This window comes from Vipera ursinii, assembly GCF_947247035.1.
Source record: "Vipera ursinii genome assembly, chromosome: 11".
Taxonomy (NCBI): Eukaryota; Metazoa; Chordata; class Lepidosauria; order Squamata; family Viperidae; genus Vipera; species Vipera ursinii.
The window spans coordinates 10,403,821-10,431,808 of record NC_139524.1 but is presented as its reverse complement, the minus strand read 5'-3'; the positions used below and the strand labels follow the sequence as shown (position 1 = coordinate 10,431,808).

The 27,988-nt window shown below is 39.8% G+C and overlaps 1 long non-coding RNA gene across 1 annotated transcript in view; it reads right to left on the bottom strand.

Moving 5' to 3' along the window:
- The window catches only part of LOC310645579, a 38,719-nt gene extending 12,493 nt beyond the window's left edge, over positions 1-26,226 (bottom strand). Inside the window, exons 1-2 of the long non-coding RNA XR_014493535.1 lie at positions 26,110-26,226; positions 12,555-12,609 (exon numbers count right to left, since the gene is read on the bottom strand). This is a non-coding gene — a long non-coding RNA (uncharacterized lncRNA). The remainder of the gene's footprint in view (positions 1-12,554; positions 12,610-26,109) is intronic.
- Between the last annotated feature and the right edge of the window lie 1,762 nt (positions 26,227-27,988).

Here is a 27,988-nt window from a genome sequence, read left to right as displayed (position 1 = left end):
TCAGCTAATGTAATGCTTTCCTTCCAAAATAGAAAATCAATAAAGAAAATCATATACACACACTTCACTTATTCAGCAGGGGAACATACAATACTAAAAGGAAATATCTCCTTGTTTTATAATACCCTTGGCAATAGTTCCTTGAAATTCTTGGGGAGGTGGGGCAGGGAAGAAGAAATGATTCTGTCAGAAGCATCGAACACAGAAACACTGCAACAAAATAAAGTGAAGCTTTGCCCGTGCCTATAGAAATGGTTCAGTCACATAACAGAATGCACGAAGGATAAATAATTAGCAAACCATATACAACAGCCTTTCAATCGAATCATGTAATTCAGAGGTCCCCAACCTTTGGATCGTGGCCCACTATCGGGCTGTGGCCTCTTGGCCACTGGGCCATGTGAGTGGCTGGCCTGTGCGCATGTGCATATGCACATGTGCGGTCCCTGTTGAGCCAGCACCAGCTGAGCCATGAGCCAAGCTGTGAACCTCTCACCAGCACCAACTGAGCTGCGAGCTTCTCGCCGGTGCTAGCTGAGCCACAAGCCACTCGCCTCTTGCTGGTGCTAGTGAGCCACAAGCCTCTTGCCAGCCATAGACGAGCCACGAGCCATAAGTTGTGAGCCTCTTGCCAGTGCTAGCCAAGCCGTGCACTGGTGCTAGCAGCCCCATTTGTGAAGCACGCATGTTCACGGCCCCATTTGCGTGCATGTGCATGCAGCCACATTTGCGTATGTGTGCATGTGTGCATAAAGATGCCTGCCCCTCCCTTTCCAACCGGGCCACCAACCCAGAAAGGTCGGCGACACCTGATGTAATTTGGACTCAAGAAAAAAATGGGTAGGTAACAGAGAAAAGAAGGAATCTATTCTCCCCCCAAAAAGTGAAATTTGTAAAGGGGTCCTTGGTGGACTCTGAGCTTGGTTGTTTTCTTGCAGATGTTTCATTACCCAAACTGGATAACATCATCAATTCACTGTTGATGAAATGTAATGAAATGTCTGCAAGAAAACAACCAAGTTCGGAGGTCAACCAAGGACCCCTCATTTCAACCCTGAGCTACAAATATTCTCTTTTATTGAAATTTGTAAATTTTTCTAAGATCCCTTATAAATATGAAATCCATGAGAATAACAGAGTTGAAAGGGACCTTGGAGATTTTCTAGTCTAACTCAAGCAGGAGATCCAGTACCATTTCAGACAAACGGTTGTCTAATTTCTTCTTAAAAACCTGGAGTCCCTACAACTTCTGGAGGCAAGCAGTTCCACTGTTTAATTGCCCTCACTATCAGGAAATTTTCTTCTTAGTTCCAGGTTGCTCCTCTCCTTCGTTAGTTTCCATCCATTGTTTCTTGTCTTACCTTCTGGTGCTTTGGAAAATAGGTTGATGCCCCAGCCCCCACCCCTCAACATATTTTCCAAAGCACCAGAAGAAATATGAATGGGAAAAAATAGAATTGCTACTATCTATCCCCCTTCTATGGATTCACAAATCGCATTGCATTGGCCATTTGTAGCAGAGAGATTCCGAGTAGAATTGAACGTGTCAGCAGTAATATTATCCCGTGGGATGAAATAAATAAGTAGCTTTTATTACAGTCCCAGAGTAGCAACTTAAATGTCCCTACCTAAAATGTATAAAGTGTGGGTGTAGAATATATGATAGGCACATCATCACTCATCTATCGTTAAGTTTTATTAGGTAGCTCACAGAATCTTTCTACTTTTTTTAGTCATAATAGGTTGTTTTATCTGAATAAAGGCAAGAACCACAAACATCATTTGAACATCTATGAGGAGCCAATAAAAAGAAATAAAATCAAAACTTTGTATCTCTCTATTTCTAAAAAAGAATTTAATCATCTAACACAACATGGCATATCCAGGAATCCATATATAGATGTTTTAAGAACTAAGCTTTCAAGCCCACCTCCATAGAAAATCTACTGCTTTGTTTTCTCTTGCTTTCTTTTTAAACCTAAAGCTCTTTGCATTTCTTTCATGAATGAATCTGCAAACAGCTCATCGGTTAATGAGTTCTAAATATAATCCCGGATGGTCATTTTCTGATTTTTTAAAAAAATCTTTCACCCAAAAATATATTCAGAGGCAACTGTGCAATGAATCAGCAGAGCATCCAAGGCCAGTAAGATCCTGCCTTTTGAAAATGTAATAGATTGCTTTCTTTCCCCTCTTGCTTTCTACCCCAAAAGTTCAAAACATTTCCATATATATTTATTCTTGCATAATCTAGGAGAGTGTCTGGATGAGAACTGTGGAATTGACGTTACGTAATCATTGTTCATTGAAGTTTCCAATGACTATGCACACTTTGTAGCCCGTCAAGGTCAGAATAAGAGCGAGTTCTCTTCCCCTTTTGATGAGTAATTCTCTATGAACTATACATTCACTAACTTGTCTTTGATTTAGTCAGCAAATAAAATAATATAATACAATAAAAGGGGATGATGGTGGCAGCAGGAAATGTTTTATTTATTTTTTTATAGACCCACGTTTATATGGCCAACTATCTTTCAAACAATTACTCAGGGAGGGATACAACAATGAAGTGAAACAATGAATGTGTGTGTGTGTATAGTCATTATTAAAAATGTAAAAAGAATCATAATTGAAATATTTTAAAAAACCTAAGGCACAAGGGGGAGTGAATTGTTGTTGTTGTTGTTGCTAGCTGCCATTCCTCCAGGCCTTCCTGTCCTCTACCATCTTCTGGAGTCCATTTAAGCTCACGCCTCCTGCTTCAGTGACTCCATCCAGCCACCTCATTCTCTGTCGTCCCCTTCTTCTCTTGCCCTCAACCTTTCCCAGCATTAGGCTCTTCTCCAGTGAGTCCTTCCTTCTCATTAGGTGGCCAAAGTATTTGAGTTTCAACTTCAGGATCTGGCCTTCCAAAGAGCAGTCAGGGTTGATCTCCTCTAGGACTGACCGGTTTGATCGCCTTGCAGCCCAAGGGACTCGCAGGAGTCTTCTCCAGCACCAGAGTTCAAAGGCCTCAATTCTTGGGGGAGTGAATATAAACTGCAATAGGAAAGTCATAAGAGTGGAGTATCCTTTTCAATTCAAATCTTAATTGCTATCATAGACCAGAATATAGAATAACAGAGTAATAGGGTTGAAAGGGACCTTGGAGGTCTTCTGGTCCAACCGCCTGCTGAAGCGAAAGATCCTGTGCCATTCCAGATAAATGTCTGTCCAGTCTCTTCTTAAAAACCTCTAGTGATGGAGCACCCATCAAAAGAGAGGGTTAGTTTAGGCACACATTTCCTTAAGTCCATTACATGGAAATTAAAAAAAAAATATCTAAAATGAAATCACCTTCAAGTCAAACCTTATTCCTACAGGTTACTAACCCAAACCCTGGAACATTCTTGATAACATATTGGTAACCCTGTAGAAGAGGGATGATTGTTGACTTCAGGGATGGTTTTTAATTCTCTGGAACAGATCACATCTCTAGTAGCCCAAGTGCCAATTGGACTTCACCTTAGTTAACTTCTGAACTCAGAAAAGGCTACCTAGATGTTGCCAACATATCTAGATGCTGCTGAGAAATTATAACTTGCTGCAATAATTTACAACAAATAATACAATGTTTAGGGACTGTAATCGTATCAGAAGAATAAAATGTCTCAGTTGTTCAAGACGTGGGGTCCTCGCAGCAGGGTGAGCTCTCATTCCTTGCTCCAGCTCCTGCCCAGTTTGAAAGCATGCAAATGAAAGAAAATTGCTATCACTTCGTTGGGAAGGTAACTGTGTTCTGCACCCCTTGGCATATAGTCATGTTGGCCACATAACCATGGAAATGTCTTCAGACAATGCTGGCTTCCTTGGCCAAGAAGTGGAGATAAGCACCATGCCCTAAAGCAAGGGTCTTCAAACTTGGCCCTTTTATGACTTGAGGACTTCAACTCCCAGAATTCCTCAGCCAGCATGCCTGGCTGAGGAATTCTGGAAGTTGAAGTCCACAAGTCGTAAAAGGGCCAGGTTTGAAGACCCCTGCCCTAGAGTCAGACTCAAGTGACAGGGACACTTTTACGTTTAATTTAATCCTATCAAAAGTTAGGAAGGGAGTTATATTATTATTTTTTTCCTCCTATAGAAAATATCTTTGCATACAGAAAGCCAGTCCTGTGAAGGGGAGGCATGTATCTCCATTGTACAGAGTTTAGAGACCCAAGAGGGCAAAAGATGGGGAAGGGTCTTTATTCTCATCAATAGGGGAAATGAAGTTTGTTAATGTCACTCATTTCACAGGTGAGATAGACTGCAACTATTGTAAGCCTCTGCTTAAGATGCCCCTTTGAAAGCCGATGCCTAGCAAGTGTACTTTTCTGAATTGTGATGTGTGTAAGAACCAAGCAGTTATATACCAATAAACCAGGGGTGCTACCATTTTATACTTGAGTAAGCACATCTACAGAAAGGCAGGCATGGTGGCAACTGCAGTTTGGTTTCCTACAGGTATCCAGCCTAATGAGTTGTTCATTTTTAAATAACTTTGTGATCTGAGTATCTTTAATGCAATTATCCCATTAGGTGTGTTTCCAGTTAGAACAGGGGAAAAAAACCAACCAAAAATACATTGAGGTTCGAGGCAGAGACAAAGCTGTTATAAAACAAGTCAAGTGCTTTAACATTTCCATCAAGATCTGAGATAGAAAGTTCCCTGCATGACCAATTTTGCTGGTGTATCTCTTCATTTGGAGGAGGCAACCTGCCATTTTTGCACTCCATTTAACTCAGCCCAAACATTTCCTTTCCATCACTTGCCATTCAAATCTATGTAAAACTCTCTCCGTTTGAGTGTTTGGCTGTGAATAAAATACATATTAATTCCCAAGTAATACATTTGTACTGTCAGATAGCATTTCTCTGGAATGCAATTTTCCATCGAGTGAACTTTATTCGCTGCACAGCAAGGTAGATGTACCCACAACAATCTCTTGTCAGATTTATTCATTATCCAAGGCAGTGGGATTTCAGCAACACTGGATGTTTTTGTACTGAGAGAGCCCAATTTATACATGTGTCCTCCTATGTAACATGGTGCTATATAATGGGAACTGAATGAGAAATAACACAAGTATTTGGATTGTCCTGTGTCTTGCTACGAGAAAAGCAATTATTGCATGAGGCCTTTATAAGAGAAGGAGATAGAACTTCCATACTAAGAGTCATTATAGCTTTAAGTGTCAGAAAGACTTAGGATGCCTCTGATCTTCACATCTTTCTTGTCTATCCATTAGGATAGCTTGTATCTGGTCTTGAAAACCAAACCTGGTCTAATCTACTAGAACATGGGTCTTCAGACTTGGTGCTTTTATGACTTGTGGAACTCCCAGAATTCCTCAGCCAGCGGGCTTGGCTGAGGAATTCTAGGAATTGAAGTCCACAAATCATAAAAGGTCCAAGTATGAAGACCCTTGTATTAGAACTTCAACTGGCTTGCTGTAAGTTTGCTTCCCATTGTTTAAGGATAGTAAATATAATTTAAGAGATTACATTTAGAATCCATTCTAGAATAGAATAAAACTGGAAGGGATCTTGGAGGTCTTCTAGTCCAGCCCCCACTCAAGCTATGCTGACTCAGGAATTCTGGGAGTTGAAGTCCATGAGTCATAAAAGAGCCGAGGTTGCCTACCCCTGACCTATACCAACTCAGACAAGTGACTGTCCAGTCTCTTCTTTAAAATTTCCAGTGATGGAGCGCCCAAGAATTCTGGAGGCAAGCTGTTCCACTGGTTAATTGTCCTCACTGTTAGGAACTTTCTCCTGAATTCCAGGTTGCTTCTCTCTTTGTTCAGTTTCCATCTTTTGGGGGGAAATTTATTGTTGTTGTTGTTAGTTGCGAAGTCATGTCCAACCCATCGCGACCCCATGGACAATGTTCCTACAGGCCTTCCTGTCCTCTACCATCTTCTGGAGTCCATTTAAGCTCACGCCTACTGCTTCAGTGACTCCATCCAGCCACCTCATTCTCTGTCTTCCCCTTCTTGGGGGACTAAATGCAATGTTCCATGTTGATTCCTTTAGCAGGAAAAATGGGGTGATCAGACATACGAAACTACCCATAAGGATATAATATGGACTATCTAAGGGATACCATGGATCACTAGTTTATATTTAACAGGACAGGTATATGTTCAATACCTAATATCTTCATGTAAAGCTGAGGAAATTTCTAGAAAGCATTGTTGACAATCCTGGACTAAATAAACTAATGGTCTGACCGCCTTTATAAGGAAGCTTCCACGGTTATTGTCTTCTGTGGTGCTGGGAAGAATTCCACTCAGAAACCACAAGAAGCTATTGCCAATGAATGTCACCTATAGTGAGCAAGATGAACGATAAAACACTGGGCCTGATGTTATATGAGGGGAAGAATTAAGGCTCCTTAATCTGTCACTATCGTTTTGTAATTTTTTTTCTTACAGGATGCCACTTTTATTTTTCACTGAAGCCTTAGCATGGACCTCACCTTTCAGCCTCTTGAGAAAAAAAATTTGTTGTCGCACCTTCTGATCCTGCAGTGTGATCTAGACCAAGGGAGCAATTTCATTTTCCTTCCTTCTGTTCTCCAGCTAGAACACCAGGGGATTCTTCAGATTGTTTAAGTCAATTTATAAGCCACAAAAGAAAAAGCAACAACAAAAAAAGTAACCTAGAGGCAATGGTATCACAAGGAACAAGATTGATGGGCTAATAATCTGTGTCCATTTCTCTCCTAAAAACCATTAGCATCAATTACAGTGGCGGCTGTAATTGTGTTGTCTTCAAGCAAGGGAAAGAGTGACACCATCATTGTTCTAACAAGTCAAGAGGTATCATCCTTAGATGTGACACCATTCAATATGGAAAAGAGGCGAAACATCTCCTCCTAGAAAAAATATGGGTAAGGTAGGGGAAAAACTTGTGCCAATGAATACATGTTGTAATTAGTTGTAGCTAAATAATTAGCAACAGAAATCACCTTCAGGAAAGAAGTCAGAATTCTTCTCCCTATGCCTACCTAGGTAGATTGACCTCACTTAGCACCTATTATCAGGCATTTTCCAGGTGTCTTATTAAATTCTGTATTGCCAAGATATCCAGAACTTGACATAGCTATATTTTGCTCTTTTTCCTGCAGCAGTGGCAGTGCAGTAGCAATTGCTTAGGAGATTAATTAACTTGTCAAATAATTAAGCAGACAGTGCTGTAATTGAGGTTTTAGGTTTCTTAATTGATTTATCACTTTTCTAGGTCTGAAATCCCTCCAACAATTTTGGTGGAGGAATTAAATGCCAAGTTATCTCAAATTTAAATTCTAAAGTCTTATCCATTTCCTAGATTTTTCTCTATTGGATCCTTCTTCTTTTCCTCCTTTCTTTTTTTTCTTAGTAGGATTTTGGAGAAAATGTTTTATATAAGGAAACAAAAAATAATAATCTCTCATTTCTTTGTCATCTAAGCAAAATGGATTTGATAGCCCAGTTGAAGATTTGACTCCTAAAATATCTGGGAAAGACATCCTTCTGTTAAACTAATCAGCAGTGAATCTGATAGTTATATGGTGCTTGCCTTAACTTTTATATATGTTGGCAATTAAGACTGAATTGAGATGCCTTCTTGATGATTAACAATTGCCAGTCATTCACTACATTAGCAACCTTCTCAAAGAACATTTTCAGTATAAGTATTCCAGTTATGAAATTCTTCCCTGCTCAATTACAACTGGCATTGAATCTAATTAGTTTTCAGTGTTTATTGAAAAATTACTCATAGATCCTTGACAATAAAGCTCACCAAACATAGTGAGACTTACGTCTGATGTACAACAGCTATAGCACTTAGACTTATATACCACTTCATGGTGTGTCAGAACATGCACAGTCTTATTGCACGAGATAATCCAGGAGTAAACAGTGGTCTATATTAAATGGTGGTTTACCTTACACTATCTACAACAGGGGTGTCAAACTTGTAACGTCACATGACGCGTCATGATGTATTGCAACTTTTTCCCCATTGCCAGCAGTGGGGTGGGCATGGTTTCGGCATGATGCATCCAGCCCACAGGCCAGCAGTTTGACACCCCTGATCTACAATATTATACACCAGGAACAATATACATACATGTGCTACTACAGAAGGATCCAACAAACCACAATTATAGCAAGAAACGAGAGAGAGAGAGAGAGAGAGAGAGAGAGAGAGAGAGAGAGAGAGAGAGAGAGAGAGAGAGAGAGAGAGAGAGAGAGAGAGAGAGAGCACATCAGCAGAGCCTTCCCTTTATACATATGCTCTTAAAGAGACACAAACCCATTACATAAGCTGTTTGGCTGTTAAACAATACCTTGGCATGGCGCTTTACAGCATTCTCTGAGTGGTTTAGAGTGTCAGCACATTGTCCCCGACAATCTGGGTCCTCATTTTACTGACCCAGAAAGTGGTAGCCAGCACAGAGAAGGCCTTTTCTTGTCTTGTCCCATGCAACTTACAAGAAAGGAGGGTGGATCTCAACAGCCCTTCTCTAGATATCCAGACCACATGGACAAATTCAATCCCAGCAGGTTGAGTTCCTGGTGTATTGCAGAACTGTGCTACATAGGGATGTGAAATGAACAACTACCAATTTGAATTGGGCCCAGGAAGATACTGTTGAGCAATGAAAGATCATCTCAATTATTGTGTTTCATGTAGATGGGGTTGTATCATCAACTGTCATATTTTATGCCAGCTGCAGGTTCTTGGTGGGATGTGTGGGATGTCCCACACAGGGGAAAACTGTGCCTTATTAAATCAGTTTCGCTCGATTAGACAAACTGGTTGGGCATGTTAGAAATTATACTCCAGTGTTTTTTAGTATGGAGAAAATCCTTTTATGCAAGCTTTCTTTTAAGGAAATGAAGGTTACTTGTGTAAAAGGGTGACAACAAGTGCAGCACTAGAATATATATCAAAATCACAAATAAAATAAAATAGCTGGCAACCTAAATCTATTTTAAAAAGGTCAACCTCTAAAATAACTTCTGCTTCAATTTCACACGCATTTCATATAAACGGAAAGTCCAGTGTATCAAGATGGTAAATGTAGCTATCTAATACGTTGCTTTAAAAAGTTAATCTAAGAGCTGTCAAATAAAACAAAGCAAAACCCATTAAAAACAAATCAAAACTCCTAAAATTCCAGTTTCATGAAATCAGCAAGATAAGATTAGCAGCGCTAAGAATAAAAGCAAGCCCAATCATTAAACAACACAAACACACGCATGCACCTAACTCCAAATTACATGCTTTTAAAAAGAAGCTAGCTTTCTATTGCTTTAAATATGATATTTAGATACTATTCTTCAGCTACAGCAACTCGTGAACCACGCTCTGCAGGCAGGCAGAGTAATTGTAGAAAAGGACCTTTTCTTTTCTTGATCACTCATTCTTCACTGTGCAATGTTCTGCATGCCTTCTCAGAAGAAAGTCCCATTGGCTTCAACTTTGTCAAATGGCTCACAGGCCACAACCCCTGCACAACCTGATGTTCTAGAGCCAATATATCCCCCTGCTCCAAAGGTCTTTTGTGTGGCTTCCAAAGACTTCAAAAAACCATTTAAGAATCATTCAGTTCACATGGGACCCTGGATGGCTGTCAAGGATTTAATACAAGGGCCATGGTGGTGCAGTGGTTAGAATAAAAAAACTGCAGGCTAATTCTGCTGACTGCCATCAGTTCGATCCTGACGGGCTCAAGGTTGACTCAGCCTTACATCCTTCCGAGGTCAGTAAAATGAGGAGCCAGATTGTTGGAGGTCAATAGGCTGACTCCTTAACCACTTAGACGGGGATGTAAAGCACTGTGAAGCGGTATATAAGTCTAAGTGCTAAATGCTATTGCTATTAAGAAGTTTGATGTATAAATAAATACTGGCTTGCCATTGCCTTCTTCCTAGGATTGAGGAGTGATCCAAAGTCACCCAGCTGGCTTTGTGCCTAAGATGAAACTAGAATTCATGCTCTCTCTGTTTCTAGCCTGATGCTTTAATGTCTACATCAAACTGGCTCTCCACAACATAAATAATACATGAAAAATACAATTCTTGATCCAGTGAATGCAAAGTGACTCCCCAGAACATCATATAATACCAGAAAATGCTCAATTACCCACCCGGCTTGCTTAAGCAGCTTAAAAAACCGGTTTTTAAGGGTTCTGGAAAGGTTAACAGAGTCAGGACCAGCAAATCTCGGGTGGTGTGATGTTCCAGAGGGAAAGCACAGAGTTTACCATTGCCATTGTTCTGTGTTTTATTATTTCCTATAATAACCCAAACCCTAACCCGTAACTCTAACCCTATTATTCCCTGACCCTCTTGGCTTTTTGAGGTCACCCATTGAGGGGAAAAAAAAATCAAGCCAGGCTTGGCAGCTGGTGACATCAGGTGCCGTTTTCTTGACCTCGGTATAGAATGGCTTGTATTGCATGCCATCTATCAGAATGCCTTTTTAAACTCTTTTTTTAAATTTCTCAATCTAAGTTAAAGTCCTTTATTTTGGTAATGAGTCAGCCTTATGTAAAGCTTGGGAATAAAAGATAAAATAAGATTTAAAAAGCCCTAGAATGAAATAAAAAGATCAGTTGAATACAGCCATCATAGGGGAAGAGTCCTTAGTTCAGGAAAACTACTTTGAACACAGGGACCTAATGCAAAGGTTTCAGTGAAAAAAATTCTTCTAAAAAGGGCTAAAATCATATAAATTGGAAGGCCAAAAGTTATTGCTGTTACAAGCTATTATTATTACTTGTGAGTCTCAGTAATGTGCCATCTGGGATTTTGGGGTATTAACAGGGCTTTTTTCCTCATTGAACGCTCAGAACGGAGTTCCGGCACCTTTTTTGGATGGAACCTTGTAGGGTAGGCAAGGCGGGTTATATGACATGTGTGAGTTCCGGCACCTTTTTTCTTTTACAAAAAAAGCACTGGGTATTGATATTAATTTATTAATTTAATATTAAATATATTTAATATTAAGTGTTTTAACCTGCCCAGATTAAAATATTTGAACTATAAGTTCCCATTGCTGGTATATTATAATTTTTACAGGCGTTCCAATGAATCATTTTTACAACTGAGTTGTGTGGTTATTTATAATCAGTTTGCAAACTTGCACAAGCCAAGTACATGATCTCCTGTTTCTTCTGCTTCTTTGCACACTCTGCACTTTGAATCGTGTAATGATTGTTTTCAATTCTGGTTTTGATTGCATTAGTTTGAATAATGTGCAGCCAAAATCAAGCCTTCAGTTTCTTTCTTTCTTTTTTAGTGTTCCTGTTGTAAGCCATTGCCAGTTTTTTTATCTATGGCTGCCTACTCCAGTTAGTTCTGCATGCCTTACAAAATTCAAATGCTCAATTAAAACAATTAAAAAATAAAATAGAGAGCCTACAGACCTGGTGTCAATGTTGCTAACATTGAATGTTATTGCTTGAGAAGAGATTTAGTTTAATGTTGGGAGGGGGGTCGAGTAGGATTGCACCTTTCAAGGCCATCTCTAACTAGAGAAGATAAGACCTTGGGGGGTTTTGTAACGGAAGGGAAACGGATTCTTTAAATTAATTGGAGAATGTGATTAATGACAAAATTAGAAAGGTGGAGAATTGTGTTTTAATATATTGTACAAGGGGCGGAGATTTCAGATTCCAGCTTCCTTCGAGCAAGCATTTGCCGGTGTACAGTATTAGGCTAATAAAGGACTTTTAAGGTAAACAATGCCTCAGAGTCACTTGAAAAGCCAATACATTGGAAACTTGACACCTGGATTTCTTGAGGTCTGACATCTGAGAACTAAACCTGGCAAAGTTTCCAAGCACAAACAAGCTCATTGGATCAATTATGACTTGTCTCTTTCGCTCTCCCACATTTTAACTCACTGGAGATCATGTCTCTTCATTTTCATTTGATAAATATGAAGAAATATAGATTGAGTCTTGAGAGTAGGAAGCAGTGAGTAACTTATTAAATCATTTTTAAAAATATTCCATTATGAAAAATAACTCAAAATAGCCAGTGATGGAACAGCCAGTTCACACCACTTTGGCAGAACCGGTAGCTAATTTTTTGTTGCCCAGGCCCAGAATGGACTTCCAGAAGTGGCACCCACGTGGAGAACCACTTGTTCACCTATTTGAGTCCCACCACTGAAAATAACCCAGCCTTACTTTGATTTTCTTTGGTATAAAATGGCTTCCCAGATTTTGTGGTTGCCTGCAACCATAATAAAGGTCACTCCAGGAAACACTGTCATTCTTCTTTCTAAACCTTGATTACCTCAAAGGGCTGACAACAGGGTGATTCAAAATGTCCCCACAGTTGTCATCATGACCAACAATGACACAGCTATGGATTGGGGTGGAGACAGGAAGGAGGAATCAAAGGCACATCACATTTGCTGAAAATCGGCATTCCAAGTAGGACCTTCTTTTTTGGGTTGTTGTTTTTCCCCCTCACAAGGTTCCCTTTTCTTCCTAATTTAAAAAGCAGATGCTTGGGAAATAATATTACCTCCTCTGTTGCTCTTCTATTGCACTCCGCAGGACTGGCATTTATTCGTGAACCCCTGCATTAAAGATAAATGAATCAACTCCAGCACTTATAAATAGTTCCCTATTAAATCCTCGACAGCAACAACTTTCGAACACAATGGGCCCTGGGTGACTCTCTGTGCATACAACAGTTCATGGGCTTCACTCCAATTATCCCCAAAGATAATTGTAAAGATAACACTGTTTAAAAGTATTCTAATGTTTTATTCAATATTGTGGCGAGTTTCAATTACTCCCAATTATAATTCAACAGCTTTCTATTTAAAACAATTATTGTTCTTTACAATTGTGTTTGAAGTTAAATAAAATGTCTGATATTATTCATCACTGGGCTGTGTTTGCGTTATTTCATTTCACTTCCTTTCTCAGGGCCCTCAACTTACTCCTTTAGAGTTTTCTTTGGCTTGGTATTAAGTTTGCCCAAGTTTTCATTAACCCTTTGAGGCAGCTGTTCGCCTGAGTGGAATAACGATATTCCCCCAAAATTGTGGATAATGAAAATCAATGTGTATAGACATGCACACATATCTTTCTGGGGGGGGGGTGTAAGGATAAATATCACTTGGATTTAAATAGGCGTACTTTGCCCTTTGCACATGTGTATAAATTTAATCCGTTTAAAATTAATCAGATTCAACAATGGGGATATCAGAAAGTGTTTCCATTGAGAATCTTCAGCTTGACTTTTTTTAAAAAAAAAAATTGTTGGCACAGTGTGATAGATAAATCTTGCTTGCCTTGTTTTAAATTGGCAAGATCTAAGGAAGCTTGAAGAAGATGTCTTCCATATAGACAAATTTATTTATTTATTTTATTTGAATTATATACCGCCCTATTCCCATAGGACTCAGGGCAGTTTACAGGGTAATTAAAACCATACAATACAAAAGTTAAAATAAATTTAAAACAATTAATTAAGTTTAAAGCCCAAAAGTTAAAAATTAAAACTTAGCCAGGAATCTAGCTTTCTCTCTCCACTTCCTGCAAAATTTGGACTGACTGTTTTTCCCAAAGGAGACAGCTCAAGATACACTAAGCATTACTATAGAAGTATACTATAGGTACGACAACCTAGATCAGCATAGGCAAATAAAAGATGAGCCTGTGGTGCTGAATGCTCCAATCTAAACAGCACCACTGACCATAAGCACATGGTGTATCTGACTTTTTTTTCAAAGGAAATTAAAGAAGAGCTGTCCCCAAAGTGGTTTTTTTTTTCAAAAGGCAACTGGACTTTCTTTGTTTTTCCTTGAAGACATTTTGCTTCTTATCCAAAAAGCTTCTTCAGTTCTGACTGAATGGTGGAGGATGGAAGGATTTATATGCCTTGCAATCATCTGGTTGTTAGTACTCTTTCTGAGGGTCACTTGGAGGTTTATCTGTGCTCTCACAGAGTCACCTGAATAGCGCAAATGGGTGTGGAGCCTTCTTGGAACTGCTGAACGGGCTGTGTTGTAAACAGAAGATAGGGGATGTCGTATTCACACACACACACACACACACACACACACACACACACACACACACCCTTGAAAGAGGGCAGCTCAATCTTGAGGTAGATGGCTCTTTGACCTCTCTTTCAAACCAACAATTCTCTCTGTCCAGAATGCGGATTTTGATGTCTTCAAAAAAGACAGCAATAAATTTTTCCATCCTCCACCATTCAGTCAGAACTGAAGAAGCTTCTCGGATGAAAAGTGAATCATCTTCAAGGAAAAACAAGGGCAGCCCAGTTGCCTTTTGAAAAAGCACCTTTGGGACAACCATGACCTGGATGATGGAGAATCTCCATAGACATTGAGGAAAAGCTCTTGAAAAGGGATTTAGCCATTTTTAAAAAAAGAGCAATACACTGAGCGCATATAAGTATCGTTGAATTTTTAATCAATATGGATAAAGAACAAAGGGCAGTGTCTGGAGCATTGTATGGATGTAGGAGAGCAAAGGATGATTTTCAAGGAGAGATATAGTGAATGTTGCTGGTGTAAGCTTCTTTTAGCTGTGTTTCCTTTTCTTTTTCTTATCTCAGATGTCTAATTTCTTTGGATTATCATTTCTTTTCCATAGCCCGCATCACTTTGCTTACCTTGAAAGTAAATATCATAATGAGTATTTACGTAGGCACATAATAATCAGAGGCGGTTGCCGTGTATTTGTCAAATAAAAATAGAGAGGATTTAACAGCTTAAGCCACCTTAAAAAAGGATGGAGATTCTGATTCCCATTTGTCATACAAGGTGAGAAACAAGAGGGGGAAACGGGAAGGCAAAGAGGTTTCAGGGCTCAGTCAAAGACTTCCAACTGAGGTTCTTAGTTTTAACAAGTGGCCTGCTAAGCCAAACTCTGATTCCTAGGAACTGTTCTTGGGTTCCACAGAGGTCTTTGCCTTCAGAAATTGTGGGTTTTAAGAAGAGACTGGACAACCATCGGTCTGAAATGATATAGGGCACGCGTGCCACAGGTGGCACGCAGAGCCTTCTCGGTGGGCACGAGCGCCATTGCCCCAATCCTAGGCCTTCAGCTGGGTTTTATAAAACCGTTTTGCTTTAGGCCTCCGCCGCTGTGTGCAAAAAAAAAAGGTTCAATCAATCAATTTCAACTTCTTGTGGGAAAAAAAAAGATCTTGCAAAGTTGGAATTGATTGATTTAACTATTTAGTCCAACCCAGTCTGCCTTTACCACTGCAGCCACACCCACCCAATGGGCCACGCCCACCCAATGGGCCACGCCCACCCGGCACCCAACGATACATAAGTCTCTAAAAGGTTCGCCATCACTGACATAGGGTCTCTTGCTTGAGCAGGGGGTTGGACTAGAAGACCTCCAAGGTCCCTTCCAACTCTGTCATTCTGTTCTGTTAAAAACAGGGAACTGTGTCCACTTCCATTTCTCTTCCCAATGGGCAAACATGTGATATAGACTCCACAAAGCAATGCACTGAAGCCATGTCCTAAAGAGTAAGGAAATGCCTTCCGATCCCATTAAAACAAAAGCATAACTGAAAAAAGGAATCTTAACACCCTGTTCTCTTCGCTTTTTCTCGTTTACCAACCTGGAAATTTAATTCCATGCATGAAATATCAAGGATTAGAAGGAAGTAGCAGATTTGATATTCAAGAACTTTGTCTTCCTGCAACTTATTTTTAAATTCAGTGACATTTGTGAGCAAAGATGCCTTTCAGATTGTTCAGAATCAGGCATCACACACACACACACACACACACACACACACACACACACACACACATATTAGGATGAATGATCTCTCATTTGGATAAAAAGATTTGTTCCATCGTGTAGTTATTGCACCTATCCTTAAAAGGTAGCATTATTCCTGATAGAAACTGTTCTTCACAAAATTCACCAAATCCTGCAGAACAAGAACAGCCTTCCTTTGGTGAAACCACTGGCTAAAAGGAAGAGAGACATGCTAGAGCAGGGGTCTTCAAACTTGGCCCTTTTATGACTTGTGGACTTCAGCTCCCAGAATTACTCAGCCAGCGTGCCTGGCTGAGGAATTCTGGGTGTTGAAGTCCACAAGTCATAAAAGGGCCAAGTTTGAAGACCCCTGTGCTAGAGGGAGTAAAGAGACATTCTAGCATAGAGTCTGTTCAAGGGAGGAAATGTCTGAGATCAAACCCTTAAGTCTATATCTGCCATTTTCCAGGGAGAGGCAGACAGACCGCCACGATTCTTGTAATATAGGTGATTAATAATAAAATATCTACCTGGCCTATTCATGAGTGTTCTGGTTGCTTGTGCCTGACACTTTCTCCAACCCTGGATCTATAAGATATGTACAATGAATGAAGCCTATGACACCCCAAGTTTTTACAAACGCTTCAGGTTTTGCTCTTTGGAAATTTTGTGTCTCGAAAGAGCACAGAGAAGAGCAACAAAGATGATTAGGGGACTGGAGGCTAAAACATATGAAGAACAGTTTCAGAAATTGGTTATGCCAAGCCTCATGAAAGAAGGACTAGGGGTGACATGATAGCAGTGTTCCAATATCTCAGGGGCTGCCACAAAGAAGAGAGGATCAACCTATTCTCCAAAGCACCTGAAGGCAGGAAAAGAAGCAATGGATGGAAACTAATCAAGGAAGAGAAGCAACCTAGAACTAAGGAGAAATTTCCGGATGGTGAGAACAATTAATCAGTGGAACGACTTGCCTCCATAGGTTGTGGATGCTCCATCACCAGACATTTTTAAGAAGAGATTGGACAATCTTTTGTCTGAAATGGTATAGGGTCTCCTACTTGAGCAGGAGGCTGAACTAGAAGCTCTCCAAGGTCCCCCTCAACTCTGTTATTCTGAAAAAAAATCTGAAAATCTGCTCACACTAACTGTTAGATGTTTTGTGCCAGCCATGGCAGTTCCCCAAAAAGGTCATCAGATGGGAGCAAAGAGGCTTCTTTGCTTCCACTGGTGGGTCAGGGGTCCCCGGCCCCTGCAGCCCCATTGGCGAGAGAGTTTTATGGTTAGGGAGGGGCTGAGACCCCCCATAAATACCTCTGCTCAAGGGGCTGCTCCTTCTTCTAGTTCTAGTTATGTTCTAGTTATGCTATGCTTGCTTGCTCTCTGTTCTTTTGTTCTCTCTCTCACGCAGGCATGGATGCCTCCATGCCAAGTAATTCTTTCTCTCTAATCTATCGTTGAATAAAGCTTCATATGATTGCATCTCTGCGTTCTGCTTTTCACTTGGAAGCACCTTAACGATCCATCGACCTCATGAGACCATCTCACACTAACCAAAATCCTTCTTCCTTTCTTCCTTTCCACCTTTAGGCTTAGAGCTAGAGAGATGTAAAGAGGGGCAAAGCACAAGCCTTAATCAAAATAACAACTTTGAAAAAAGAGAAGGTTTCAGGATATCACTTTGAGGTCGGAGAATCAAGCCAGAGAAACCATGCCAACAACTAATATCTTAAAACCTTTTGCCCGAAATATTATTTTAGAAGTGGAAGAAGATGAAGTAACTGCAGCTGAGAAGCAACACTCATCCGTGTGGTTGCTTTTCTCCCTACTGAAATTAGCCTTGTTTCGTTAGCTCATTCCAATCAGCTCTTGGAGTTCCCCCTCCCACAGATCCAATATCTGTCCACACTGGAGCTGTTCTGAGATTGCTTTGCTGCTGTGGTGACATGATTAAAGAATTAACGACTTCACCGTTAGTCCATTCAGCTCATTCCCATCAAAAGCAATTAATGTGGATTACATATATTTTGCAGGAAGAATATCTTTCATTTCACATTTGGAATGACTCCAGGGAGGATTAACCAGCCCAAATGAATAAAATAATATGCATAAATTAGGTCACATATGACCGATAAATTTACATCTAGAAAAATGCTCCGAGAATCTTAGTGGCATAGCATGTCTTACACGGCGCTAGCAAAAACCTAATACCTTTGATCTACTTACTTAGTTTCATCCCCCAGAACTTACTGATGTTCTGACATGTATTTCTCCTTTTTTATTGCCTAGGGAAAGGGCATATGTTATGAAACAGGGAGACATATTTATATATAAAATCTTTAAGCACTGAATTATTCTATCCTTTCAAAAGGATCGGTGGAAAAAAATCCTAATTTATTAAACCTAGATTTGAAAGCATCCTCAGGAACTTTGCTTCTGGCGGGCTTGCCACAATGAACTGGAATACTAGTACGGATAGTCCTCCATTTACAATGTTTCATTTAGGGACTGTTCAAAATCTCAACTGCACTACAAAAAATGACTTATGAACGTTTTTCACACTTATGACCCTTGCAGCATCCCTGTGGCCACATGATCAAAATTCAGATGTTTGGCAACTGACTCATATTTATGACGGTTGCGTTGCACCTGGATCACGTGATCCCCTTTTACGACTTTCTGACAAGCCAAGCCAAGGAGGAATCCAGATTTACTTAACAACTGTGTTACTAACGTAACAACTGCAGTGATTCACGTAACAACTGTGGCAAGAAAGGTCATAAATGTCTCACTTGACAAAAATTTGGGGCTCAGTTGTGGTCGGACATTGAGAAATACCTGTATGGAGGCATTAGATGGAATGGGCAGTAAAACAATTTAATTTACAAAACAATAAATAAATGATAATGATGATAATGATAATGTTAATATGGTGACAAGGCAGCTGAGGTAGGATGTTGTCTATTATAATACGAAGGGTTCTTCAAAATCAACATCTCACATCTTCAGTCTAAATTTATATATTACATTGCATATTCCAGTTTATTCTGTTACTGGCTAATATCTTGGCTAAGAAATTACAATAATAATAAATGTGATGTTGAGGAAAATAGGGGTGAGGGCAGGGGTATCTAATGTGCTTGATGCTGCCCTCCAAAGAAATATATCGTAGGACACAACTGTATTCAGCAACTAAATTCTCAAATGAAATATTATCATGCTGTTAGCAGCACATTGATTGAAAATAATACTGAAGTGACTAGAATGGTTAAGTCATCCTTCAGTAGCTTGAGAGGGCTGTCAAAATTCTAGGGAGCTGCATTTGCTATATTTATATAGTCTTTGAATGATGCATGATGTATATTGTTGTTGCTGCTACTGCTACTATTGTGGTTATTTTAAATGTATTGACCACTTAACTCCAGTGGAGTCTTCTTCAAAATAGCATGTGACTCTGCTACGCGGCACTCGGGATTCGACCTGCCAAACTGCCGACCTTCTGATCGACAAGCTCAGTGTCCTAACCCACTGAGCCACCGCGTCTATATATTCACACACACACACACACACACACAAACACATGTATATATATATGTGTGTGTGTGTGTGTGTGTGTGTGTGTGTGTGTCATATGTTAACTCTTAGATTACCTTGCTAGGCCCCAAACATGGGGCAAATCTTTATCTCCTGTTTTCAGCCTTATCTCAAAGGCCATCGAACAGGCTGTAGTCACACCGGACAATTCATATATTTGGGGCCTAGCAAGGTAATCTAAGAGTTAACATATGACACACATTTCTCCCCTTGCAAAAAAGGCTAACAAAGCGAGAGAGAACCTGTGACTCAAGAAGTAAAAACACTGCCTAGCGTGCAAGCAGCCCAGGTTCGAATCTCAGAAGGGTATGACTGACTGATGAGGACTAATGAGTCCGAAATGCATTTCAGCCTCCCTAAATTCTTTGTTAGTAATTTACACACACACACACACACACACACACACACACACACACACATATATACACATACACATACACATACACACACACACACACACACACACACACATATATATATATATGTGTGTGTGTGTGTGTGTGTGTTTTCTGAGGTTTTCGCGGGTGTTTATATGTGGATCTTTGGTCATTCGGGTTTTTCCCCGCGTAGAACTAAAGGTGTAGGTGCAACGTTTCGACGGAATCCCATCCGTCATCATCAGGCTGGAGGCTTCAGCTTCCTTCTCCCAGAAGATATATATATTCCATTTTATGACCTTTCTTGCCCCAATTGTTAAGTGAGCCACCACAGTTGTTAACTTAGCAACCAGGTTGTTAAGTGAATCTGGCTTCCTCTTTGGCTTGGTTTGTCAGAAGATCCCAAAAGGGGATCACGTGACCCCGGAACACTGCAACCATCATAAATATGGACCAGTCGCCAAGCATATGAATTTGGATCACTTGACGCTGCAATGGTTGTAAGTGTGAAAAGCAATCCTAAGTCCCTTTTTTCAGGGCTATCGTAACTTTGAACAGTCACTAAATGGGCCGTTGTAAGTTGAGGATTACCTGTATTTCAGACCGTGCAGGGAACACAGACTGTAGGATGGATTGCGACTCTCAGATTCCTTGGCTGTGAGCAATGCTAGCTAGTCTTCGTGGGGGTTGTCTGCCAAAGCGCTTGGAAGGTGGATTAATCTACAATTTTGTCCAAACATGGGGTCACGTGATCCCCCTTTGGGATCTTCTGACAAACCAACCCAGTGCGGAAGCCGGATTCACTTAACAACCTGGTTACTAGGTTAACAACTGTGGTGAGCTATTGATATTTTTTATATATATTTATCTATTTTGTTTTTTAATCGTCTGATTTTTTGGCTTTATTCTGTTTTGTTGCTTCTTGTTCTAATGATTCTAAGAACTAGAGGCTTCATGATGATGATGTTGGTGGTGACAACACTGCCAAGAACAAATTGAATAGAAAGGAAACTCATTACATTGCTTAATCTATTCCCTCCGTGCTCTCGTCATTCTTGCGTAAGCCCAAACACAAACACCAGCACACAGACACAAACGCATTCCCACAAAAAGATACATGCACACACACTTTACCTGCTCCTCAACATTCAGGGGTTTTTGTCACCCGGAGAAGCCAATTACTACTAGAGTCTGTGTGTCTATTCAATAGGCGTTACAACTGTAATTACTTTTGCTTCACATCCTGCTCATTTCACAGGTGATGGAACTGGGGCATTAAAAGAGTAGACATTTGCATGCCCAGAATTTTTTTTGTCTTGCATACAAATTGGACCCCAAGCCAGGTATCTGGCTGTCTGAAATTGAGTGGTTCCAGAACAATAGTAACAGGGCCTGAAAATGAACAAAGGGCAATGTCTGAACTGAACAATTTGCTTGCCCTGATAGCCATGGAGAGTCTCAATCATCCAGGTCATGGTTGCCCCAAAGATCCTTTTCCAAAGGCAACTGTAGGTCTAAAAAAGTCTTAGGGTCTGAAAAAGGATCTAAGGAAGGCAGAATAACAGAGTTGGAAGGGACCTTGGAGGTCTTCTAGTCCAACCTGCTGCTCAAGCAATACTTCTGAGAAAGTCCTAGTGCCTGTTAAAAAGCACGTGGCCCTGGGGATTAAGAGTAGACCTTTGATAGAACAACTGAAGCTGAAGTTCTGCATACAAAAAATAGCAATAAATAAATAAACGTGAATGAATTCTTCAACTTTCACTCCATCTCCAGCAGTTTCTTTAGGCCAAGATTCTCTATTAGTAATGATAGTTTCATTTCTACCGTTCAAAATCGTCTCTGGAATATACTCCTTCTTGAGATACGCTTCTGGGACTGAATGGTGCTATGGAAAGCTAAGGAGGTTGCAGACTGCAGAGAAATGACTGTCCAACACTAACATTCAAACATATAGTTTGACTATAAAGTAACTGAATAAATACAAGGGCGCTGTATTCCGTGTAGGAGAAATTGCACTGAAACTCTGTCCTAACTTGAAGAAATCTTAGGTACAAAAGTCTTTTTATTAAACTGAATGAGAATTAGATAATAAAGAGATTATTTTCTATTCAGCATTAATTAATTCAGTTCCATTTCTGGAGCTGTCATCTTCCTGGGGCAGGTGAGAATCTGGAATGTGGTCCCATTAATCAGTGCAATTTTCAATTTATTCCCCTTCAGTAAAGTTACCTCTCTCTCTCTCTCTCTCTCTCTCTCTCTCTCTCTCTCTCTCTCTCTCTGTCTCTCTGTCTCTCTGTCTCTTTACTTTTTTTCTGTTGCTGCTCTTGAGTTTTGCTATAGTTTGGCAGCTTTTTTTTCATGAAACAACAACCTGGCCATAAAACTGAGCCCCAGTGGCTCAAGCTATCACATCAGATGCAAGGAATTGCTTTCCACGTGAGATACCTGCCTCTGTGTGCATAATCTATTTTGTTAGCCTGCAAAAGGATTAAATTCAAATATTGCCTTGGGCTAAAAATGAAGATGAGCAGAGAAGGGGAGTGAGAGAAAGATAGACAGAGGAGGTCATCACAATGTTTCAACATGGTGCTAAAACTTCAAGAAAGTTTTCTGAAAGGAATGACATCATACGTCATTATTTTAATACATCTCCACTGAATAGGGCAGGTAAGGTTTTTAAACACCATCAGTCCCCGGTTCACATTAACCAAGGAGGGTCATTTCAGTGACATTTTGGTGCCTGAAGCAGAAGAACAGATGGCGTCCTACTCACATCCCTCAAGTCTATATCCATATACATCATGAGGTCAGCCAAACCATTTTGGTCCCTGAGGCTTTAAAAAAAGAAAGAAAGAAAAATCTACAGGAACCTCTCCCCATATCCAGACGAAAACATAAGCTACTAAGTTTAGTAACAACTGACCTTTCTTTCTTGACCCTCAGAATCTGCTGTCTTGAAGCAACCACTTCACATCTCCTAATGCTAGAGATGGCCCTGAATGGAGATTTTTCAGAACGAATGTTCAGCAAATGTGTATGGATCCTGGACAACTAAAATCATAAAGCTAGTCAGCAAACAACTGTTTAAGCAAGTATCATCATAGCCTGAGAGCTCGCCACAACTTCTGGAGGCAAGTCGTTCCACAAGGTTCATTTTCAAGAGGCAGTTGGACTCTTCACAATTGGAAGAAGCTCCTTTGGGACAACCATGACCTGGATGACTGAGAATCTCCACAGACAGAGGGATGACGTGTTTAAATGGAAAATGTGGATGTTTAAATGTTAAATACTGAGAAAATTATGACTGATAAGAATTGTTTGAATGTTAAGGAGAAATTGAGCTTAAACAAGATTTATGAAAATAAGATATATGGTGAATCAATAAGATGATTTTTACGGAAATAACATAAGTTGATAAGAAGAAAAAAAAGTCCCACATGGACGCTATTACTGTTGGTATAGAAAATGTTTATATTTAATCTTTTATACATTGAAAATATCAAATATCAAAAATTATATTTGCTTCAGGTTGAAGAAGGAGAATACTATTGGGAGAAGAGAAGTTCAAAGAAATATACTATTAATCGATATACTAATTATGGAAATATAAAAATTAATTATTATTGACTGTTAATTAACTATTATTTTGTTTTTTCCCCAAAAAATTATGAACCAAGACAACACGCTATACACCAGGCACTAAGGATTGTTATTGTAAAAAAAAAATCAATAAATCATTTAAAATAAAAAAGAGAATCTCCATAGACAAGTTGTCGCACAATTAATCACCTCCAGAAGTTGTGGGTGCTATAACACTGGTGTTTTTTTTTTTAAAAAGAGACTGGACAGCCATTTGTCTGAAATGGTATAGGGGCTATACCTGAGCAGGGGGTTGGAGTAGATGACCTCCAAGGTCCCTTCCAACTGCTATTTAGAGAAGTATTACACACTCAGAATGTTATTGCATGACCCATCTCTCTGTGTGTATTGCTTCCTCAAAAACTACAATTTCTGCCTGATGCTTGTGCAGTCAAAGAGCCTCCATGGGCTTTTGAAGTTCATTAATTAGCATCTTTTTCCCCCTCCTTAAATGCTTGGATAATATTCACCTCTTCCAAGCCATTTCCCCAAGCCCTCATTTTATTAAAACTGGTACTTATGAATATTTCAGCACTAAAGCCCTTGGACACAGGAAGAGGAAGAATGCATTTTAAAAGATGGCGACTCAAAGATGACTAAACTGGAGAGGCCACTTCTTCCCTCTGGGACTGATAGCATTTCCTAGATAAAATATTGTCTGTGAGGCTGTTACTCAGATATGAATTAGGGGAAAAGAGGCCGGCATGTTTACCAATCCGGAGAAGGAAAATTTCCATGAATGCTTATTGAGAACAGTATCCCCCAAAATGTATGACTCACAAAGTATAAAGCAACTCCATAACTAAAGTACAATGAATACAATGAAAGGTTAGGGATGCAACTGCTATAGGCCCACAACAATTCTACTCAGAAAAGGCTGACTAATGACTTATGCTAAATGTCTCTATTCATTCTTCCATCCATCGATCTATCTGTCTTGTCCATCCATCTCCATCTTCCAGAGTGACTCATGGAAAAAACTAGGAAGAATTTTTGAGGTGAGTTAATCTTTCCTTCCAGAAACTCTAAAAGTTTCTTAATCTTCCTTGACTTATTAGTTTGTGGCACCAATTTTCAATTGAGGACATTTTTGTTTAACTCACATTTTTTTAAAAAAACAACAACTTTGGTCTAAGCTTTCAGTTTAAAACTCTGTTTCAAATGTTAGATATTATTGTTTTTATTGTTTTTCTACTTTCTTATTAAGCAGGCCAGGAATTTCTGCTGTGTTACAGCTAGATAAATACAGTTAGCAAGCAAATAAATTATCATTCTACTTCAGCTCTTCATAGTTTAGGAAACATGCTAATATGAAATTAAGCATTTTGGCATAGATGGCAAATTAATTCACTGGGGGAGGAATTTGAAACTGCTGGATTTTGCTCTAGAAATATAGTTCAAATGCTAAATCTGAATTCAATATAACGTACTTTCAAGTGCATGCTATTTCTTGGCAAGACTTTCAGAAGTGGTTTGCCCTTGTCTTCTTCAGACTGAAAGAGAATGACAAGCCCAAGGTCACGCAGTTTAATAATGTTATTTATATATAACCCTGACGACGCCAACAAAATCAGACTCGAAGTTACCAACATCCTCTGCACCAGCAAACCACCCAAAAGCAACTTACCCAAAGAGGAACAGACAGCACTACTTAACCTAAAAAAAGACACCAGCATAATCATTCTGCCAGCAGACAAAGGCAACGCCACGGTGGTAATGAACTCATCTGACTACCATACCAAATTATCCAACCTACTCCGAGACTCCACATACAAACTCCTCAAGACAGATCCCACCACCTACCTGGAAAAAACCACAAAATCCAAAATAAAAGCCACCCCATCAGTGAAGAGATCCAGCAAACAATCATTCCCAGAGAAAAATCATCCAGATGTCCTAAGCTCTATGGTCTGCCCAAGATACACAAAGAAGGAACCCCACTCAGACCCATAGTCAGCTCCATAGGCTCACCTCTACAAAATCTAGCCAAATTTCTTGCCAAACAACTACAGCCTTACGCAAATTCCATCACCTCACACGTACAAAACTCATTCCAATTCATAGAGATCATAAGTAAACTAAACTTACAGCCCTGTGACCTACTTGTGAGCTTCGATGTCATATCCCTCTTCACCCAAGTGCCAATCAAAGAAGCCTTGACAGCTATCCGAAATAAATACAACCCCCCAAAACACATCTTAGATCTGACTAACCACTGCCTATCAAACACATACTTCATCTACAATGGACAAAGATACAAACAAATGGAAGGAGCACCCATGGGATCACCCCTTTCACCTGTCATCGCAAACCTCTACATGGAACACTTTGAAACCCTGAAGTTCTGAATTCGATTTAGAAGGGGCCAAGTTGGGGAATCCACACTGAATTCTGAGTCAATCTTAATTTTGTCAATGAGCGATCTTTTCATGCAAGCTTTTCCAAATCAGAACTTTCCAAGTGTGTTGATGCAAGGGATAGAAGGACCAAGGTCAAACACAGAAACCATGTCAGCCTTGCATGATGGTCGAGACAAGAAACGCACCCAGAAGAACTAGCTCTACTTTACTTACAAGGTTCAGAGCCTTGTTAAGTCTGAAGGTCCATTTCTCATCCATTATCTATACAACCCAAGAAACTAGAGATGGTCCCTTTTAAGACATTTATCATACCTACGTTCTTTCTGTGAGCTAAGCTGTCTCTTACCTAATGACTGCCGGTCTGTGGCTCTTCCTCCATGTCTATGGAGATTCTCCATCACCCAGGTCATGGTTTTACCAAAGGTTCTTTTTTCCCCCCAAAAGGTAACTGGGCTCTTTTCTTTTCTTTTCTTTGCAAACATTTTGGTTCTTATCCAAGAAGCTTCTTCAGTTTATCAGTTCTTCTACCGTTCAGAACTGAAGAAGCTTCTTGGGTGAAAAGCAAACTGTTTTCAAAAGAAAGAAAAATGAGAAAGTCTAATTGTCTTTTGAAAAAAAAATGAAGCTCTCTCTCTCTCTCTCACACACACACACACACACACACACAGAGAGAGAGAGAGAGAGAGAGAGAGAGAGAGAGAGAGAGAGAGAGAGAGAGAGAGAGAGAGAGAGAGAGAGAGAGAGAGAGAGAGAGAGAGACCTAGAACCAAGGAGAAACTTCCTGACAGTTAGAACAATTAACCAGTGGAACAACCTGCCTCCAGAAGTGGTGAATGCTCCAACACTGGAAGTTTTTAAGAGGAGACTGGACAGCCATTTGCCTGAAATGGTATAGGGTTTCCTGCCTGAGCAGGGGGTTGGACTAGATGACCTCCAAGGTCCCTTCCAACTTACTTACTATTATTATTATAAGAAACACCCCTCTCTTTATTAGGGTCCTCAGGCAAAAGAAACAGAAGTAAAGTTTGAACTTTGTGATTGCTGTTTAGATTCCTTCAGACTTTTAGTGGCGTGGATGTTCTACTTCCTTATGGCTTTTCTAGTTGTACAATAACAAACCAACCTATCAAAGAGATGACACACTTAATCTCTGGCTACTACCCTTAAATCGGAAGAACCAACTTAGTGAAGCCTGGCTGTTTTCATTTTCAAAATAAGCTGACTAACACTTTTGGAGGACATCCGTTTTTTTTTAAAGGGTAATCTAAATGAAACAGTTGCTTCTGCGAAAGGTAGCTTGCATATCGACACCTATCTCCTGGCACACAAATCCAATTCTCTGTTGCCTCTACATGCTCCTGCAAAGGGAAGTCACCAACGAGAAAAGCAATTTTTGATTCTGCAAAGCTTTCATTTACTATGCAAGTATCTGTGTCAGGTTCTGTAAATGGAAGCAATCATTTTATGGAGAATAAATCGTCTGTGGGGCGGGGGTGTTGCTTTAAATGCACCATGTAAAATATTCTCAACTCCCATATCTTATTTCTTGAATTCCCATGAAGATAACTGCTTAGGAATGGAAACCCATTCTAGAATAGGCAGGGGATAATGATGTAATTTTTTCATCCAGTAATTGCTTAACGGGTGAAAAACATCATTACGGGTTTGAGGAACAGCTTCAACACTTCCTGGACTGGGATAAATCCTTTTTTCCCCGTGATTTTAGCAGGTACCTTAAAATATGGTTCTCACCATCAATCCTCCTAATAATTGCATTTGTAACCACAGTGGACTGATTGCTTCTGAACATCCCACAGGTTGGGAAATTGAATGTGATTGTTGGGTTAATGTGGTTGTTCACAGCTTTCAAATGCCTTGTTGATAGCAACTGCTAGATTGGTAAGAAATTATAAGAATCGCTTTCCTCCTTCACCTTCTGTTCCCTAATGACTGTGCTCAAACAAGCTGTAAGATGTTGGGGAATATCAAGGAAAAGAGAGAATTCCTTTGGATTATCACAGAAAATCAGAAAATCCTAACATTAATGATTGCTAGCACTGGATTCTCCAGAACCCTTTCAAAAACTATTGTGAGTGCAATTTTAGATGTAAAATATATATATATGCAGGGGGATAAATCCCAATAATTTAATTACAGTAACGTAGAATATTTCTTGAGCCATGTTTTGAAATACGATTTCTGACCCAAATAAAGGTGACCATTCC